The following is a 19,284-nucleotide window of genomic DNA, read 5'->3' as shown; positions in this document are numbered from 1 at the left end:
CGCCAAAAATCTGGTAGGGGAAAAGGAAAAAAGAAAGAACAAAAGGCAAAGCAGCACGGGACGGGTCCCGCGGGGAGGGAGCGGCAAAGGAGGGCAGGAGCTCGCTCACTGGGTCTCCCCTCTCCAACTGAGAGGCCAGCGGGACGGAGGGGGAGCCTCTGAGGCTCGGACCTGTACAGAGTAGACCTTGTCTGACAGAACTAAGTTAAACGGGCACAAAGCGTTCTCCCGACACCCAGCCTGAGACGCGGGCAGGCAGCGGTGGGCAGGGCCAGGCTGCACAAGCCGGGCGGAGGACGGGGGCGGCTGCACGGAGGCAGCCCCTGGGAACTGCAAGGGGCTGGGGGTCGTGGCTGTGGGTGTACAGGACAGAAAAACCTGGGCCCTCTAAAACGGCAAGATTGATGTGCTCTCGGGGGAAGGGTGCCTACCCCCATCTCTGAAAACCCGCAGAAACTTTTCAGGGGAAGAGAGGTGGGGCTCAGGCACAGCCGCCAAATTCTCCGGTGCTGAACCCTCAGGCGGGGGCGAGGGCGAAACCTTCATCCGCATTGAAGGGTGTAGCAGCCTCAAAGGCCAGACTGAGACTCGCCTACAGCCCGGGGCAGATAGGATCCTTCCATCCTGGACCCTCAGAGAACTTGCTCCACAAAGACAAACAAGGAGCTGGGTCTTGGCTCGGAGCAGGGATGAGGCTGTCCCTCAGTCTTCCCTGAGCCACCCACGGAGCGCCGACCAGGGCGGAGCGCGCAGCCGCACAGAGCAGCGGAGCTACCAGCGGCGCAGGTAGAGGGAGAGCAGCCCCCGCCTGTCGGGCAAGAACACAGCCCCTGACTGAAGTGCTGGGAGGGGGCACGACCCGCCCTCCTACCTGTCCAGTCTACAACATCTGACTATGGCATCCGGAGGGGCAGTGACCCGCCCGCCCACAGCAGAGGAAAGCTGCATCTGACCCTGGGTTAGGAGGAGGAGCGATCTGCTTGCTGACAGGTGCTGGGAGCAGCACAGATGAGGGCGCCAACAGAGGGTTTATGAAAACAAGCTGAGCTACCAAAACAGGACGAAGACAGAAAGACTTCACATTAAAAGCACACAGACTCCAGGAGAACACCGACAACCCCCTTTTTTTTAAATCTGTTTTTACCTGTTCTATTTTCAATTACACCCTTAATTTTTACTTCTTAATTCATTTCTATTTCTCTTGGGTTTTGATGTCCTGTTATTGATTAGACACAGGTTTCAAATACATCTATTCATTTCCCCACCGCTTCTTTTTTTTTTTTTTAGGTTTTAAAAGGACGTCTCAACCCGATTAATACTCTTCTTCACCTTGCTCTTCTATTATTCATTATACACTGTTTTCAAACCCTCTCTCTCCCTTCTTTTAAAAATCTTTCTCTCTCTCTCTTATTTTTTTCTTTTTTTCTAAGTTCTATTCCTAAATAGGCACTAGACAGATAAAATCCTTAAGATCCAAAATAGACAACTGATACTCCATAAAGCACAATACCAGAGAGGTATGAGCAAGATTAAAAAGCAGAGAAACCTTTCCCAATTAAAAGAACAAGAGGAATCCCCTGAAAGAAAGATCAATGAACTAGACATTGATAGCCAACTAGATCAAGATTTCAAAAAAGGATTGATCAAATTGCTGAAGGAATAAAAACAGATAGTGTTTAGAGATATAAAATATGTCAAAAATGAAATTGAAGCTATAAAGAAGAGCCAAGAAGAATGGGTAAACTCATTGACAGAGACAAAGAATGACCTAATAGCTGTGCAATGCTTAGTAGTTAATGCAGAGGGACGAATTAGTGATCTAGAAGACAGAGCAATAGAAAGCACCCATTCAGAAGAACTACTAGATAAGCAAAAAAAAAAAATGATAATAGCATAAGGGACCTATGGGATAATATAAACAATCCCAATCTTCACATAAGAGGGTTCCCAGAAGGGGAAGAAGAATCAAAGGGGATTGAAAAGGTTTTTGAAGAAATCATGACTGAAAACTTCCCAAACTTAAAGATGGAATCAGATATCCAAGTACAGGAAGCACAGAGGGTCCCAAACAGGAAGAATCCAAATAGACCCACACCAAGACATTTCATAATCAAGATGGCCAGAGTGAAGGTTAAAGAAATGATTCTTAAGGCAGGAAGAGAAAAGCAAAGAGTGAATTACAAGGGAACCCCCAAAAGGCTCTCAGCTAATTTCTCTACAAAAACACTACAGGCCAGAAAGGAGTGGAAGATATATTCAAAGCCCTGAATGAAAAAATGATGCAGTCTAGGATACTTTATCCAGCAAGGGTATCCTTTAGGATAGAAGGAGAAATAAAGAGTTTCACAGACAAAAAAAAAAAAAAAGCTGCAGGAGTTTAGCAACACTAAACCCACGCTAAAAGAAATATTGAAAGGGCTATTCTAAATAGGAAAGCAGCAGGATGCTACAGAAATGAGAAACTCACCACTGGAAAGGTAATAATTCATGAATTACAAATAAAGAAAACATACAAATCACTGAGAGTGGAATAGAGAGGCAGGGAAATATAGAATATTTTTTCTTTCTTATTTAAATTTTCTAAAGCGTAAGATGGGATTGAGATCATGTTACTATCAGTTTAATAAAAACAGTTATAATAATAGGTTAATAGATTTATAAAAAAGGGTAACCACAAGTCAAAAATTTACAAGGGAGTCACAAAAATTAAATAAAATCCATGAGAATACAAAGGAAAATTACCAAACCACAAAAGGAAGAAGAAAGGAACAAAGAGGATATACCAATTCAACTGCAAAGATAAGTTCAAAATGGCAATAAACACACATCTATCATTAATTACTGCAAATGTTAATGGACTAAATGCTCCAGTCAAAAGATATAGAGTGGCAGACTGGATAATAAAGCAAGAACCTTCAAAATGCTGCCTACAAGAAACCCAATTTAGGGAGAAGGACACATATAGATTGAGAGTGAAAGGATGGTAAAGAATATTCCATGCAAATGGAAAAGCCAAAAAAGCAGGTGTTGCAGTACTAATTTCAGACAAAATAAACTTTAAATCAAAGGCCATAAAGAAAGATAAAGAAGGACATTTAATACTGATTAAAAGAGTGATACAAGATGAAGATATTACACTCATCAATATATATACACCCAATATAGGAGCACCTAAGTTCATACAAGAATTACTAACAGAGATAAAGGGGGATATTGATGGGAATACAATCATAGTTGGAGATTTTAACACTGCATTAACATCACTAGACATATCTTCCAGACAGAAAATAAACAAGGCAACAGAGAAATTAAATACTACAATAGAAAAACTAGATTTGGTGGATATTTTCAGAGCATTACACACCAAAAGAATAGGATATACATTCTTTCCAAGGGAACATGGAACATTTTCCAGGATCGATCATGTGCTTGGGCACAAAAGAAACCTCAACAATTTTAAGAAGATACAAATTATCCCAAGCATCTTTACTGACCACAATGCCATGAAACTGGAAATCAACAACAGAGAAACAAAGGAGAAAAAAAGGAAAGCATGGAGATTAAACAATATGTTATTGAAAAACCAATGGATCAATGAGGAAATTAAAGCTGAAATTAAAAAATACCTTGAGACAAATGATAATGTAAGCACAACCACTCAAAACCTATGGGACACAGCAAAGGCAGTGCTAAGAGGGAAGTTTATAGCGATACAGGCTTTCCTCAAAAAAGAAGAACAATCTCAAATAAACAAGTTAACCCACCAAAGGACAAAAAGCCCCAAAAAGCAGCAGAAGGAAGGAAATAATAAAGATCAGAGAGAAATTAAATACAATTGAGATTAACAAGACCATAGAAAAATCAACCAAACCAAAAGCTGGTTTTTTGAAAAAGTAAATAAAATCGACAAACATCTGGCCAAACACACATAGAAGAAAAAAGAGAGAGCACAAATTACAAAATAAGAAAGGAAAACTGAGAAATTACAACAAACAAAATAGAAATAAAGAATATCATACGAGAATATTATGAAAAACTATATGGAACCAAACTGGATAACCTAGAGGAGATGGACAAGTTTCTGGAAACATACTGTCCACCAAGACTGAATCAAGAAGAAACTGAACACTTGAACAATCCGATCAGTAGAAAGGATATAGAAATAGCAATTAAAAACCTCCCTACAAATAAAAGTCCAGGACCAGATGGCTTCAACGGGGAAATCTACCAAACATACAAAGAAGAACGCATACCAGTCCTTCTCAAATTCTTCCAGATGATTGAAAAGGAGGGAATACCCCTAAATACATTCTATGAAGCCACCATCACCCTGATACCAAAACCAGGCAAAGACACTACAAAAAAAGAGAATTATTGGCCAATATCACTGATGAACATAGACGCCAAAATCCTCACCAAAATTTTAGCAAATTGAATCCAACAACACATAAAAAAGATTATACATCATGACCAAGTGGGGTTCATCCCAGGGACACAAGGCTGGTTCAACATACGCAAATCAATCAATGTAATACATCACATCAACAAGAGAAAGGACAAAAACCATATGATCATCTCAATCAATGCAGAAAAAGCATTTGATAAAATTCAACACTCATTTATGATAAAACTCTCGCCAAAGTGGGTATAGAGGGAACATATCTCAACATAATAAAAGCTATATATGACAAACCTACAGCCAGCATAGTACTCAATGTTGAAAAACTCAAAAGCTTCCCACTAAAATCTGGGACAAGACAAGGATGCCCACTATCACCCCTCCTATTCAACATAGCCCTGGAAGTCCTACCTACAGCACTGAGGCAAGAGAAAGAAATAAATGGATCCAGATTGGAAATGAAGTGATAAAAGAGTCATTATATGCTAATGACATGTTTCTATATATAGAAAACCCTAAAAGGTCCACACAAAAGCTACTAGATTTGATTGAAGAATTCAGGAAGGCAGCTGGTTACAAAATTAACTTTCAAAAATCAGTTGCATTTCTTTATACTAACGATAAATCAACAGAAAAAGAAAGTAAAGAAACAATGCCCTTTAAAATAGCACCCAAAATAATAAAATATCTGGGAATAAATCAAACCAAGTAGATGAAAGAATTATACACAGAAAACTATAAACCGTTGATGAAGGAAATAAAAGAAGACTTTAAAAAATGGAAAGATATTCCATGCTCCTGGATTGGAAGAATCAATATTGTTAAACTGGTCACACTGCCCAAGGCAATCTACAGATTTAATGAAATTCCTATCCAGTTACCCAGGATATATTTCATAGAAGTAGAACAAATCATAATAAAATTTATATGGAACCATCAAAGACCTAGAATTGCCAAAGCATTGCTGAAGAGAAAGAAAGAGCCTGGAGGAATAACTCTCCCAGACTTCAGACAATACGATAGAGCTACAGTCATCAAGACAGCATGGTATTGGTAACAAAACAGACATATAGACCAATGGAACAGAATAGAGAATCCAGAAATGAACTCACAAACATTTGGTCAACTCATATTCGACAAAGGAGGCAAGAATATACAATGGAAAAAAGACAGTCTCTTCAGCAAATGTTGGGAAAACTGGACAGCAGCATGTAAAACAATGAAGCTAAAACACTCCCTTAAACCACATACAAAAATCAACTCAAAACGGATTAAAGACTTAAACATAAGACAAGATAAAATAAACCTCCTAGAGGAAAATATAGGCAAAACATTATCTGACATGTATTTCAAAAATTTTCTCCTAGAAGAAATAAAAGCAAGAATAAAGAAATGGGACTTAATGAAACTTACAAGCTTCTGCACAGCAAAGTAAACCAGAAGTAAAACAAGAAGAAAACCTACAGAGTGGGAGAAAATTTTTGCAAGTGAAACTGACAAAGGCTTGATGTCCAGAATATATAAGCAGCTCGTACGACTCAAAAAGAAAATAATAAACAACCCAATCCAAAAGGGGGCAGAAGACTTAAACAAGCAATTCTCCAAGGAAGACATACAAATGATCAAAAGGCACATGAAAAAATGCTCTATATCACTAATTATCAGAGAAATGCAAATCAAAACTACAATGAGGTATCACCTCACACCAGTCAGAATGGCCGTCATTCAAGAATCCAAAAATGACAAATGCTGGAGAAGCTGTTGAGAAAGAGGAACCCTCCTACACTGCTGGTGGGAATGCAGGTTGGTGCAGCCACTGTGGAAAACATTGTGGAGATTCCTCAAAAGACTAGGATTAGATTTAACATATGAGCCAGGAATCCCACTCCTGGGCTTGTATCAACAAGGAAATCAACTTCAGGATGACACCTGCACCCCAATGTTCATAGCAGCACTATTTACAATAACCAAAACATGGAAACAGCTTAAATGTCCATCAACAGGTGACTGGATAAAGAAGATGTGATATATTTATACAATGGAATACTACTCAGCCATAAAATCCAACAACATAATGCCATTTGCAGCAACATGGTTGCTCCTAGAGAATGTCATTCTAAGAGAAGCAAGCCAGAAAGAGAAAGAAAAATACAATATGAGATCGCTCATATGTGGAATCTAAAAAACAAAAACAAAAACAAACAAACAAACAAAAACAAAGCAAAAATACAGTTCAGAAATAGACTCATGGACAGAGAATACAGAATTGTGGTGAGGAGGGTGGTAGATGGTGGGAAGGGATAGATGGGGATTTCAAAATTGTAGAGTAGATAAACAAGATTACACTGTATAACACAGGAAAATATACACAAAATGTTATGCTAAATCACAGAGAAACAAATGTGACAATGAGTGTGTATATGTCCATAAATGACTTAAAATTTGTGCTGAACATTGGAATTTGACCCAAAATTGTAAAATGATTATAAATCAATACAAAATGTTAAAAAAAAACCCAAAAAAGAACACTCCCACACACTGTACAAATATAAACACAAAATGATTTAAATATCTGAATCTAATATATGACAAAATATAACTCCAGGAAACTAACATAGGCAAAACAAGACATAAATTGTAGCAAAATTTTCTTATGTCCCTCTCCCAAGCTGAAAACAATAAAAGCAAAATAAACAAAAAGGTCCTAATTAAACTTAAAAGCTTTTACGCAGCAAAGTAAACAAAATGAAAAGATGAAATTCCAAATGGGAGAAAACATTTGGAAACAATTCAATTAACAAGAGGCTAATTTCAAAAATACACACATCGCTCATAGAACTCCATTTCAAAAATCTACAAACAACTCAGCCAGAAAATGAGCAGAAGACAATTCTCCAAAGAAGACACACAAATGACAAACAGGAACATAAAGTTATGCTCACATTGCTAATCATTATACAAAGGGAAGACAAAAATAAAATAATGTTTTACCTCACACTAGTGAGAAGGGCTGTCATGCAAATGTCTACAAATAATAAAGACTAAGGTGGCTGTGGAGAAAAAGGGACTCTCCAACGCTGTTGGTGGGAATGAATATTGGTGCAACAACATTGGAAACTGTATGGAAGTTCTTTAAAAAATAAACATAGACCTATCATATGATGCAGCAATCCCAATCCTGGGCATATAAAAGATGAAACCTGAAAACAAAGAATCCTAGGGTAAAACATAAGAAGTACACTCTGACATTGGACTTAATTTGATTCTACATATGTTTCCTCTTGCAAGGGAAGCAGAAGCAAATCTAACAAAATATGATTGTATCACTGCAAACAGATTTACACTGCTGAAGAAATGATCAATAAAATGAAAAGTCAACCAACACAATGGGAGAATATATTTTCAAGTGATATTTTCCAAACTAGTGTTAATATCCAAAATATATGGCAAACTCTTACCCCACAACAACAACAAAAAATACCAAACAATCCAATTAAAAAAAGTTCATAGCAATGAACAGATAGATCTGAATCAATTTTTTGTAGAAAACATATGGTTGGCTAAATGACACATGAAATTATATTCAGATTTATAAATTATTAGGAAAGTCATAAACCATAAATGAGACAAGAACTGACAATTGTCAGAAGGCTCTCATCAAAAAGAAAGGAAATAAATGATGGTGAGATTGTGGAGAACAAGGAACACCGTGGACACTCTTGATAGGAATGCAAAGTATTGATTCCAATGCATATATACATCAAATTTTTTTCATCCAGTTTTCTATCAAGGGATGTTGGGTGTAGGCCCCTGTCTGAAGGCTCTAGAGAATAAGCCCATGGGCTGAAATGATAAACAAGCTGTGAGGAATGTCACATATCCAGGCTGGATAAAAAATGGCCTAATCAATGTATCTAGTATGGATGGCTGGATAGCCTATGCTGGGTAAGATCCTCAGATGAGGACAAACTAAGACAGGCACAGCCGGCTGCATAAGAGATGGCCTACTTAATGAATTTCCGTGATGAACTTTAAAACAATCCTTGATTATTTAACATCCTGTGCTTACTGCAGGAGCATGGGGACATAAATAGTTTATGTTTATTCACATTGTTATAACTAAGATGATATGTGAGGCATTGTGCATGTCCTATATAAAACCTTCTTCTAAGAATCAATAAACAGAGAACTGCTTAGCTTCTCTCCACACAGTGTTTGTGTGTATATGATATCGTGCCACTGACAGGGTTAATTTAATTTGTTGGGAGTATCATAAAAGGATGTTGCATTATATACAATGCTCTTTCTGCACCTATTGAGATGATTATGTGTTTTATTTCTCATTCTATTAGTGTGGCATGTCACCTTTATTGATTTGAATATTTTGAAGTATCCTTAAACCCAGGGATAAATCCCTTTACTCATGTATGTGTATGATACATTAAATGTGTTGTTGAATTCATTTTGCCTGTGTTTTGTTGAGAATTTTGGCACATATGTTCATCAGGGATAATATTCTATATTTTGCATATAATGTCCTTTCTAGCATTGTTATGCAAATAAATCTGGCATCATAAAACAAGTTTGGAATCTTTCACCCCCTTCAAATTCTTGGAAGATTTGGGGTAGAATTGGTGAATAATTGTCTTCAAATGTATGACAGAATTCAGCAGAAAATTCGTCTTGTAAATTTTTACTAGTTTGGAAAGTTTGCATTATTTTTGTACTCTTACACTCTTTTGCCCTGTTTAATTTTCTTATTTCTTCTTGATTCGGTATTGGAAGACATATGTTTCTGGAAATATGTCTTTTGTTCTAGGTCATTCAAATTGTTGGCTAGTGGTAATTTCTTATGATGATTTGCATCTCTACAACATCAGTGGTAATATCTTCTCTTTTATTTCTAATATTATCTGAGTCATTATTTTCTTAGACAACCTAAACTTTTGTCCACTTTATGTTAAAAAGAAACAGAGTTAAGTATATTTTTTTATCTTTTCAACTGTTTCTCTTGTTATTTGACTTACTCTCATTCATTTAATTTTCTTCTTTATTCTTTGTTTTCACCTAGATTCTTGATGTGTAATGTTAAGAAGTGTGAATCTTTGTATTTCATTTATTATTAAATATTTTTTATTTAGTTATTATTTATTTATTTATTTATTTACATATTTATTCATTTATTTATCATTGAAATACTGCCATTTACAATGTGTCAATCTGTGATGTATAGCACAGTGTTCCCATACATGCATATATTTGTGTGCCTATTAAAGTTTACTTCACGATATTTAACTTACTGCCCTGTGTCATAGAAAAGAAATTTTGAAAAAATCTATTTTTATATATAGTGGATAGCTTTTATAAATCTACAGCTCCCAAATATATACTCTCGCAGCCCTTTTTGGAAGTAATCATAAAATTGTTTATTAGATCTGCGACTGTGTTTCAGTTTTGTAGATAAAATTGTAGTGTTCTCATCCAAATTTTTTTTTAAGGTTCCACATATGTCATGTCATGTATTATTTTTCTTTCTCTTTCTGGCATTTTTCAATTAGATTGACACTTTTGGGGACATCCATTTTGCTTCAAATGTCATAGTTTTACCATTTTTCATTGCAGAATATTATTCCAATGTGTAAATACGGCATAACTTCTGAATACTGTCATCTGTTGTTGGACGATAAGGTTGCTTCCATGTCTTTTGTATATAGCACTGCTAAGAACATTGGGGTGCAGAAGTCTTTTTGAATTAGACTTCCCTTTGATATATACCCAGAAGTGAGATTGCTGGATTGTATCTTAATTCTGTTTTTATTCTTTTGAGGAATCCCCATCCTGGTTTCCACAATGACTGCACCAAACTACATTCCTACCAACAGTGTAGGAGGGTTCCCTTTCTCCACAGCTTCCCCAGCATCTGTTGTTTGTGGACTTTTGAATGATGGCCACTGTGAGTATTGTGAAGTGATAATTCATTATAATTTTGAATTGCCCTTCTCTGATAATGAAACTGAGCAATTTATTTTTTCATATATCTATGTATCATTTGTATGTCTTTATTGGAGAATTGCTTTTTTAGGGCTTCTGCCCATTCTCAGATTGGGTTTCTTTTTTTTTATTATTATTATGTTGTATGAAGTCTTTGTATTTTGGAAATTAAGACTTTGTCAGTTGCATCATTTCTTAATATTTTCTTTAATCCTGTAGGTTGTCATTTTGCTTTTTGTCTGGTTTGCTTTGCTGTGCAAAAGCTTATAAGTTAAATTAAGTCCCATTTACTAATTTTGCTCTTACATCCATTACCTGGGTAGGCTGTTCTAGGAGGTCATTGCTGAGATTTATCTCAGAGTGTTTTGCGTATTAACTCTTCTAGGAGATTTACTGTGTCTTGCCTTTCATTTGAAACTTCAAGCCATTTTTTGGTTATTCTTGTGTATGGAGTGAAGGAGTGTCCTAACTCCATTGCTCTGCATGCTGCTATCCAGTTTTCCCAACACCATTTGGTGAAGAGATGGTCTTTTCTCTGTCATATTCTTGGCTACTCTGTCAGAGATTAATTGAACATAGGCCTGAAGATTTATTCCTAGGCCCTCTATTCTGTTCCAATGGTCCATATGACTTTTTCTGTATCAATATCATGTTATTTTGTTTATTATAGCTCTGCAATATTGTTTGGAGACCTGGTGGTTTATTCCTCCAGCCTCTTTCTTTTTCTTGAATATTGCTTTGGAAATGATGGATATTTTATGACTCTGTGTAAATCTTAGGAGTATTTGTTTCAGTCAAAAAAAATGTTTTGAATAATTTGATAGGAAATCAAATTAAGTCTGTGGATTGCCTTGGGCGGTATGGGCATTATAACAATATTGTTTCTTCCATTACAAGTTCATTGGGTATCTTTCCACTTCTTCAGATCTTTTTTGAATTCCTCAATCAATGTTTTCTAGTTCTCCATGTATAAGCCATTCACCTACTTGGTCAGATTTATTCTTAAACATTTTATAGTTTTGGGTGCAGTTAAAAAAGCGGTTGTTTCTATACTTTGTTTTCCTGTTGATTAAATAGTAGCATAAAGAAATGCAATTGGTTTTCCTACATTACACTGGGTACCTTGCCCAGTTCCTTTTTTAGCCTAAGTAACTTTTTTGTGAAGCTTTTTCGGTTTTCTATATATAGAGTCATGTCTGCTTATCATGGCAATTTTACCTCTTCTTTTCCAGTCTGAATGCTTTTATTTCATTTTCTGGCCTGATCGTTGTGGCTAAGATTTCCAAGACTATATTGAGTAGAAATTGTGAGAATGGGCAAACTTGACTTGTCTCAGGTTTTTCTGGGAAGGGTTTTGGTTTTTCACCATTTAGTATTTTGCTGGCTATATGTTTGTCATAAATAGCTTTCATTAGCTGAGATATGGTCCCTTTGTGCCCACTGTGATAAGGACTTTTATAGCAAATAGTGGTTAAATTTTATCAAATGCTTTTTCTTTATCTACTGAGATGATTATGTGGTTTTTTGTCCTCTCTTTTGTTGATATGTTGTATCAAAATTGATTGACTGATTTGCATATGTTTAACCATCCTTGTGTTCCTGGGAAATACCTAACTTGACCATGGTGTATAATCTTTTTTTACATGCTGTTAGATTTTGTTAGTTAATAATTTCTTAAAGACATTTACATCTGTGTTTATCAATGATATTGACCTATAGTTTTGTTTTGGGGTAGTGTCTTTGTTTGGTTTTCGTATCAGGTTGATGTTGGCCTTATGGTTTGAGTTTGGGTGTACTCTCTCCATATCAATTTTTGGAAGAGATTGAGGAGGAGTGCTATGGATTTTTTCTCTCTATGTTTGGTCAAATTCCCCAGTGAATCTATTTGGGTCTGAATATTTGTTTGCAGAGATTTTTTATTTTATTGATAATTCTATTTCATTTCTGGTGATCTGTCTTTTCAAATGGTCAGTTTCTTCTTAATGCAAAAATGGTGGGCTGAATATTTCCTGAAACTTCTCCACTTCTTCCTGGTTATCCCATTTGTTTGCATATAGTTGCTCATGGTATTCCCTTATATTTTCCAAATTATTTGCAGAATTTATAGTTTCTCCATTTTCATTTCTTATGTTATTTGTGTTCTCTCTCTATTCTTGTGATGAGTCTGTCCAGAGTTTTGTCAATTTTGTTTACTATTTCAAAGAATTGTTTGATTTTTTTCTATTTTTAATCTCTATTTCAATTGTTTCTTCCTTGATCGTTATTTCCCTCTTTCTGTTGACTTTTGGTTTTGTTTGTTCTTCTTTTCATGATTAGTTTACATAGAACATTAGATTATTTATTTGAAATTGCTCTTCTACTTTGAGGAGAGCCTTGTCACTATGAACTTCCCTCTTAAGCCGGCTTTAACTGTATTCCATAAACATTGCATAGTGTTTTGTCATATTTCTCAAGGTTTTTTTTAAATTTCTTATTTTACTTCATCAGCTCCCCCCCTTGTTTTAGTACCATGTTGTTGAATCTACATGCTGTCATTTTTTCTCTCTGTTTTTCTGTGATTGAATTCTAGTTTCATGTTATTATACTCAGAAAAGATACTTGAAATAATTTTTATCTTCTAAAATTTGTTAAGGCTTCTTCTGTGCCTGAGTACGTAATCTTTCCTAGAAAACATTCCATGTGCACTGGAAAAGAATGTATATTCTGTTTTGGGGAGAAGTACTGTTATGAAAATATAAACCAAATCCAATTATGTTATCATATCTTTTAGTATCTTTGTTCCCTTATTAATTTTCTGTCTGAAAGACCAGTCTGGTGATGATAATGGGGTGTTATAATTTCCTACTGTGATTGTATTCCCATCAGTTTCTCCCTTTTCATCTATTAGTATTTGCTTTATGTATTTAGGTGCTCCTGTTGTGAGTGCATGTATCTTAATGTGTATAAAACCCTTATTTTGTATTTCTCCTTTAATCACCATATCATGTCCTTGTTTATCTTTCTCTATGGCCTTTCTTGTAAAGTCTCTTTTGTGTGAAGTCAGTACTGCTAGTCCTGCTTTCTTGTCATGTCCATTAGCATGGAATATATTTTTCCATCTTCTGACATTCAATTGATGTGTATTCCTCTTACAAAATTGGGTCTCTTGTATGCTTCAAAATGTAGGGTCTTGTTATATTATCCCATCTGACAATATATATCTTTTGATTGAATCACTAAGTGCATTAACATTTGTGATAATTATTGAGAGACTGGTGTTTATTTCCATTTTGAACATTTTCCATTTGATTTTGTATTTCCTTTTTGTTCACTTCTTTTTCTTTTTGTGGTTTGATAAGTTTTCTTTTATTATCTTGGTTTCTATTTGTCTTTGTGACTTCATTGTAAGCTTTTGACTTATGGTTAACCTCTTTTGTATGTATAATGACCAGTTATTGTATCTGTTTATTTTAACTGATAGGAATACAAATTCTAACCCATCATAAAGAGAACAGAAACAAGAAGAAAATACTCTGTATTTTCCTATTTCACTCTCTAACCCTTAAAAATTTTGATGTCCTCTTTTTAACATCATGTTTATTCTATTGTAAGTCATTGTAGCTATTACTTTTTTAATAATGCCTTTCTCATTTCTATGGCATACTGCTTCTTTTTTTCTTAGAGTAGATTTTCATTATTTCTATTTCTGTCGCTAATTTCTTTTAGTATTTGCTTTTGTGGAAGTTATTTATCTCTCCTACTATTCTAAAGGATAGCCTTGCTTGATAAATTATTTTAGATTACAGCTTTCTTTCATTCAGGACTTTGAATATGTCTTGTCACTGCCTTCTGACTGTTGTATTTGTGCAGGAAATGTGTTTACAAATATAATGTATATAATTATATATATATATGTAAGGAATACATACAAATGAACTTAACGAATAAGATGAAAAACTATACGTTAAAAAATAGAAACCATTGATGAAGGAAATTAAAACTGATTCAAAGAAATGAAAAGATCTCTTATGTTAATGATGTGAAACTATATGGTTGAAACAACCATACAACCCAAAGCAATCTACATTTAGTGTAATTCATGTCAAAATACCCATGAGATTTTTGCATTAAATAGAAAAAATAACTTCAAAATATATATGTAACTACAAAGATCATGAGTTGTCAAAACAAACTTGAAAAAGAGTATTAAATCAATTAGTGTAATATTCTCTGATGTTAAACAGTCCTACAAAGCTTTAGTAATTTAAACAACATGATTCTGGCTCAAAAACAGACACCAATCAATAGAAGAGAATTGAGCAACCAGATATAATCCCTCACACCTATGATCAATTAACCCATGAAAAATGAAGCAAGAGTATAAAATGAAGAAAACACATTCTCCTCAATATGTAGTGCTGGGGAGATTGAAAATGTGAAACATAGATTAGAGTATTTCCTCACATTGTATGCAATCCATGAGCACAGAATATCTTTTATTTCTTTTGTATACTTATATTTATTACACCTTTAATTTATAGAACTATGTTTAGATCTTTTATTTCACTTATCAAATTTATTCCTATTTTATTCTTTTTGGTATAAATGTACACACAACTGTTTTCCTAATTCCTTATTCTGATAATGTGATGTTAGTGTATAAACATGCAACATATATTTGTATATTGATTTTGTATTCTGCAAGTTTGCTAAGTTTGTTCATTATTTCTAGCATTCACTGGAGGAGTAAATGGAGTTTTCCATCTGTGTATAATTATGTCATTTGTAAAAATTCTACTGCTTGTTTACTAGTTGGAAGCCTTATATAATTTTTCTTGACTAGTTTTTCTGGCTAGGACTTTGAGTAGTGTAATTTAGGACTTGTGAAAATGAGCTACTTTTTCTTATTACTTGACCAGAAGAAAACCTTCCTGTATGTTAACATTGAACTTGATTTTTGTCATGGGTTTTTCATATATGGCTTTTATTATGTTTAGTTATATTTTATTTAAAGCAAATTTGTTAAGATTTTTTTGTATACAAAAGTTAAGATCAGTTCTGTCAATAATTTTCCTACATTTTCTGAGATTGTCACTTTTGAATTCTCTGTTTTTTAATTGATGGTATCACATATATTGATTTGCATTTGTTAAATAATACTTATGAAACAGGACTAAATCAAACTTAACTATAGTTTACAATACTTATAATATGCCATGAAATCAGGTTGCTAATATTTATTTAGAATGTAATATACACATACAGAAGGAAAAATATACATTGTAGCTTGAGTGTACATTTATTTATTTAAAAATTTTATCTCTCATTTTGAATTTGGCTTATGTTTAATGGAAATTATTTCTAAATAAAGAATATAACTCTTGGTAGAACTGAATTTACTACAGTTTACTGATACAGAACATAGCTATTATTTACAATTAGCGCACAAATCACTTGTCTTAAAATGCCATATTATATTAACAATGCCAACTGATTCAGGACTGGGAAACATAATGCTTCCTAAAATGCATTATGTGGTGTTTTCCACACCAACCCACATATACACTTATTTCTTTGTTTTTTTGATTGTTTGTTTGCCCCTTAATGGAGGCACTGCTTATAGAACCCAGGATCTTGTGCATAAGTGTATTTATCAACATCATTTTGGAGCACTTAACAGAATCCAAAAGAGTATGGATTATAAAGATGACAGGAAAATTTATTCCTTCTAGGGACTGAAAAACCTCTGAGTGAAAGAATGGTAAAAATAAACATTTGTATGTATACAATAAGATTTTCTCTTGTGTAATTTTAAAGTAGAATATTAAATTACATTAGTTTTACATATAGCACTGAAGTACAATTAAAAACAAAATTTCCCCACTTTGAGATTTCTTAAATTTGATTGATTAAAGTTTTATAATTTTAATTCATAAATATTTACCATTTATTTATAAACATACCAAAGAAATTGACATTTATTCTGCTCATGTTTTGAATATAGAGCTACTTTTTTAAGGTACACAGATAAATAATTACTTCCATTTCCAAATCAACTTATGTTTCACTTTAATTACAAAAGATAATGAAATAGTTATAAATTTTCTGTACAAGTTTTACACAAATTTCACTTTAAATTCCAAAACTTTAAAATTATTTTATTTATTTTGAGCATTATTTATACTCTGTTCACCAAACTGGTATAAATTTGTGTACAAAAGGAAGGAGAATTTTTTTTATTTCATAGACCCCAAAATTAAATTATTTAAAAAGATTTTGTGGGGATAATATTTGCAGATCACACTATAAAAATAAGCATCTTATATGATTCATTTTCACTGGATGAATGAGAAGGAAACACTGGCTGAATGTTAATCTTGGGTTGCTAGGAGACCAGACGTTTTGTGATGTCACAGCTACTCAGGTTGAGAACCATTGTGATGGCCTACTAGTTTAAATGTGCAGGCTTGCCAGAGCAGCATTTGAAGCTGTAGTACTCAAAACCATGCAGAATAGAAAAGTAGCTGCAGAAAAAGTTATTTGAGATGGCACTTGTTTCTTCAGAAATTCAAGATAAGTTTCCTAAAGATGGGTCAACTGGTTCAGGAAACTCCAGTAGATCTCTATTTTGTGATCAAACATTCTCTGGGGACTTGGACTTGAGGTCTATGATTGAAGAAATTGATTCTCTGACTTTGTCAGAAGGATCCTTGATAAAAAGACCATGTTACACACATTGTGACTCTGAACCAGTTGGAGATAATGATTTTCGTTCTCTGAAATTTCCAAGAAAACTCTGGAAAATGTATGGGGGTGACCAATTTAAATCCATCTGGTGGGATGATAATGGATCTTCCATAGTGATTGATGAAGATGTCTTTAAGAAGGAAGTTTTGGAAAGAAAGGCCCCTTTCAGAATATTTGAACCTGGAAGTATGAAAAGTTTAGTTATACAGCTAAAGCTTTATGGGTTTAGGTAATTGCAGCAGAATTTTCAAAGATCTGCTTGTCTAGCTGTCTTTATGGCAGAAGAAAAAGAAGTCTATATTTTAAACAAGGTATTCACAAAGTTTAGTTACAACTTGGTAACTTAGATATAAAATTTAATTTTGTACATCAATCTATGGTAACATAAATTGAAAGTTTTTTGAAAATTGTATAAAACTACTAAGGCTATAATTCTTAATTTTTTATAAAAATGAGGATAGTGCCTTAAGTAGTCAAGATTATGATAAACTTTGCTAGCAACTATGAATCTTAACAGAAATCTAAATAAAGGTATTAAAGCTGTTTTCAAAAGTGGCTTTCACCGTTACTGCAAATGCTAACTTCTTAAACTTGATGACTGTATTATTTAAATGTGTATATTCGAAATAAGGAATTTCAAAAAATAGTCAGAATTGCTCATATTTTGATGATATTATCTTTGCATTGTAAACGTGAAATCTGAGGTTTTATAGGTTAGGCTTATTGTAGTCTTCTAATTTGGTTTAAAATATTACTAAAATCTTTCCACTTTGATTGTAGCTGCAATTCTACCATATTTCAAATTTTAAACGAGGCTGTCCCCAAATTTTAGTGAGAATAAAAATAAGAGTTGAGATTAAAAATGTCTCTCTGGTATCTTCATTGGCTGAAGATTTCAACAAGAAGCACTTTATAGGAGTGGGTAATATAGATAATCATAATTCTGATTTTGTGTCTGACACTAGTGGAGAAAGTGCATTTTTACCTTCTCCTAATTTAAACATGCCTCTTAACAGAAAGCCCTCTACTAGCCATATAATTGGTGATACACATACCCCGATCAGAGGTGATTTTTCTCCTTCATCATCAGTGTCAGTTAGACCACGAGAACAAATTGCAGTGGATCAATGTGCTACTTTAAATCAGTTGACCACTATCCACAGGCACTCCCAAAGCAGCTAAACTGAAGCAAATGGCTGTGCTGTGAACTTCATTACAACTACAACTTCTATTTCTCATTACAGCATCTTGTCTCCCATACAGGGCAATTATTTTGGACTGATGGTGGAGCCTTCTACTTTTCCAAATAGATATCACAACATATCTGCCCATGAAGGTCGTTTTTCTAAACTTCAACCAGGGAGCAACCCACGGTTTCCATTGCCAGTGATAGCTGATACATCAACTACCTCTCTTTCAAGGCCAACTCATCAGCTATCTTCAGTTTAATAACGTCATCCTAATTACAATTGATCTACCAGAGGACTACCAGATTATGCAGGATAGCAAAGATTAAAATTTATGATGGCAAATGTCGACATATATCTGCAATATTCTTATTTGAACAATAAACATAAATGTGTACCTGTATTGTCCTTATATTTTTTAAAATAGAGTAAAGATTTAAACTCGAGACTAAGTTAGCATTTAAAAAAAAAGAGATATTTGATTGATATGATCATTTGATGGAACAATATGTGAGTACATTTATATAATTTCTTGTAAGGAAGAAGAGAAAATGGAAGAATTTGGAAAAAGACAAAAACATGGAGAGAGGGAACAGTACTAAGTGGTTTCTGGTTGATCCTGGAAAGTATTTAAAGTGTTAAGTTATGATAGGTTGGAACAGGAGATAAATGCAGGAACCGGCTCAGGAGTCATGGTCTCTATTATGTCATCCCTGGAATCATAACAGTCACGTGATGTAATCTCAGATGGCACATTCAGCATGAGGTAGAATTTAAGAAGTAATTTTTTCTATGGTCTTCTTTGTGCTGTTCTCAATGCATTTCAATTGGTGCTTTCTTTTCCTCCCTCAAGGGTCTGCACTATATTTTCTAGTGAAAATTTAATGTTGCTTTTATGTTCCAGCCAAAGATATGCTTACATCCTCAGAGGGGCACTTAAAGCATTTCCAAATCTAAGTCCACATCTCAACATAGTTTAGT

General features: G+C 34.3%; 1 long non-coding RNA gene across 2 annotated transcripts; it reads left to right on the top strand.

Moving 5' to 3' along the window:
- The first annotated feature begins 17,052 nt into the window (after nucleotides 1-17,052).
- LOC140693226 (uncharacterized) lies at nucleotides 17,053-18,706 on the top strand. Of its 2 annotated transcripts, none has more exons than XR_012068951.1 (2): nucleotides 17,053-17,302; nucleotides 18,380-18,706. It is a non-coding gene; the product is annotated as an uncharacterized lncRNA (long non-coding RNA). The 2 variants fall into 2 exon arrangements; XR_012068950.1 differs by having other exon boundaries at nucleotides 17,165-17,427.
- The last annotated feature ends 578 nt before the right edge of the window (nucleotides 18,707-19,284 follow it).

This window comes from Vicugna pacos, unplaced genomic scaffold (assembly GCF_048564905.1).
Source record: "Vicugna pacos unplaced genomic scaffold, VicPac4 scaffold_19, whole genome shotgun sequence".
Lineage (NCBI taxonomy): Eukaryota > Metazoa > Chordata > Mammalia > Artiodactyla > Camelidae > Vicugna > Vicugna pacos.
The sequence above is the reverse complement of the archived record's forward strand: the minus strand, read 5'-3'. Positions and strand labels throughout refer to the sequence as shown.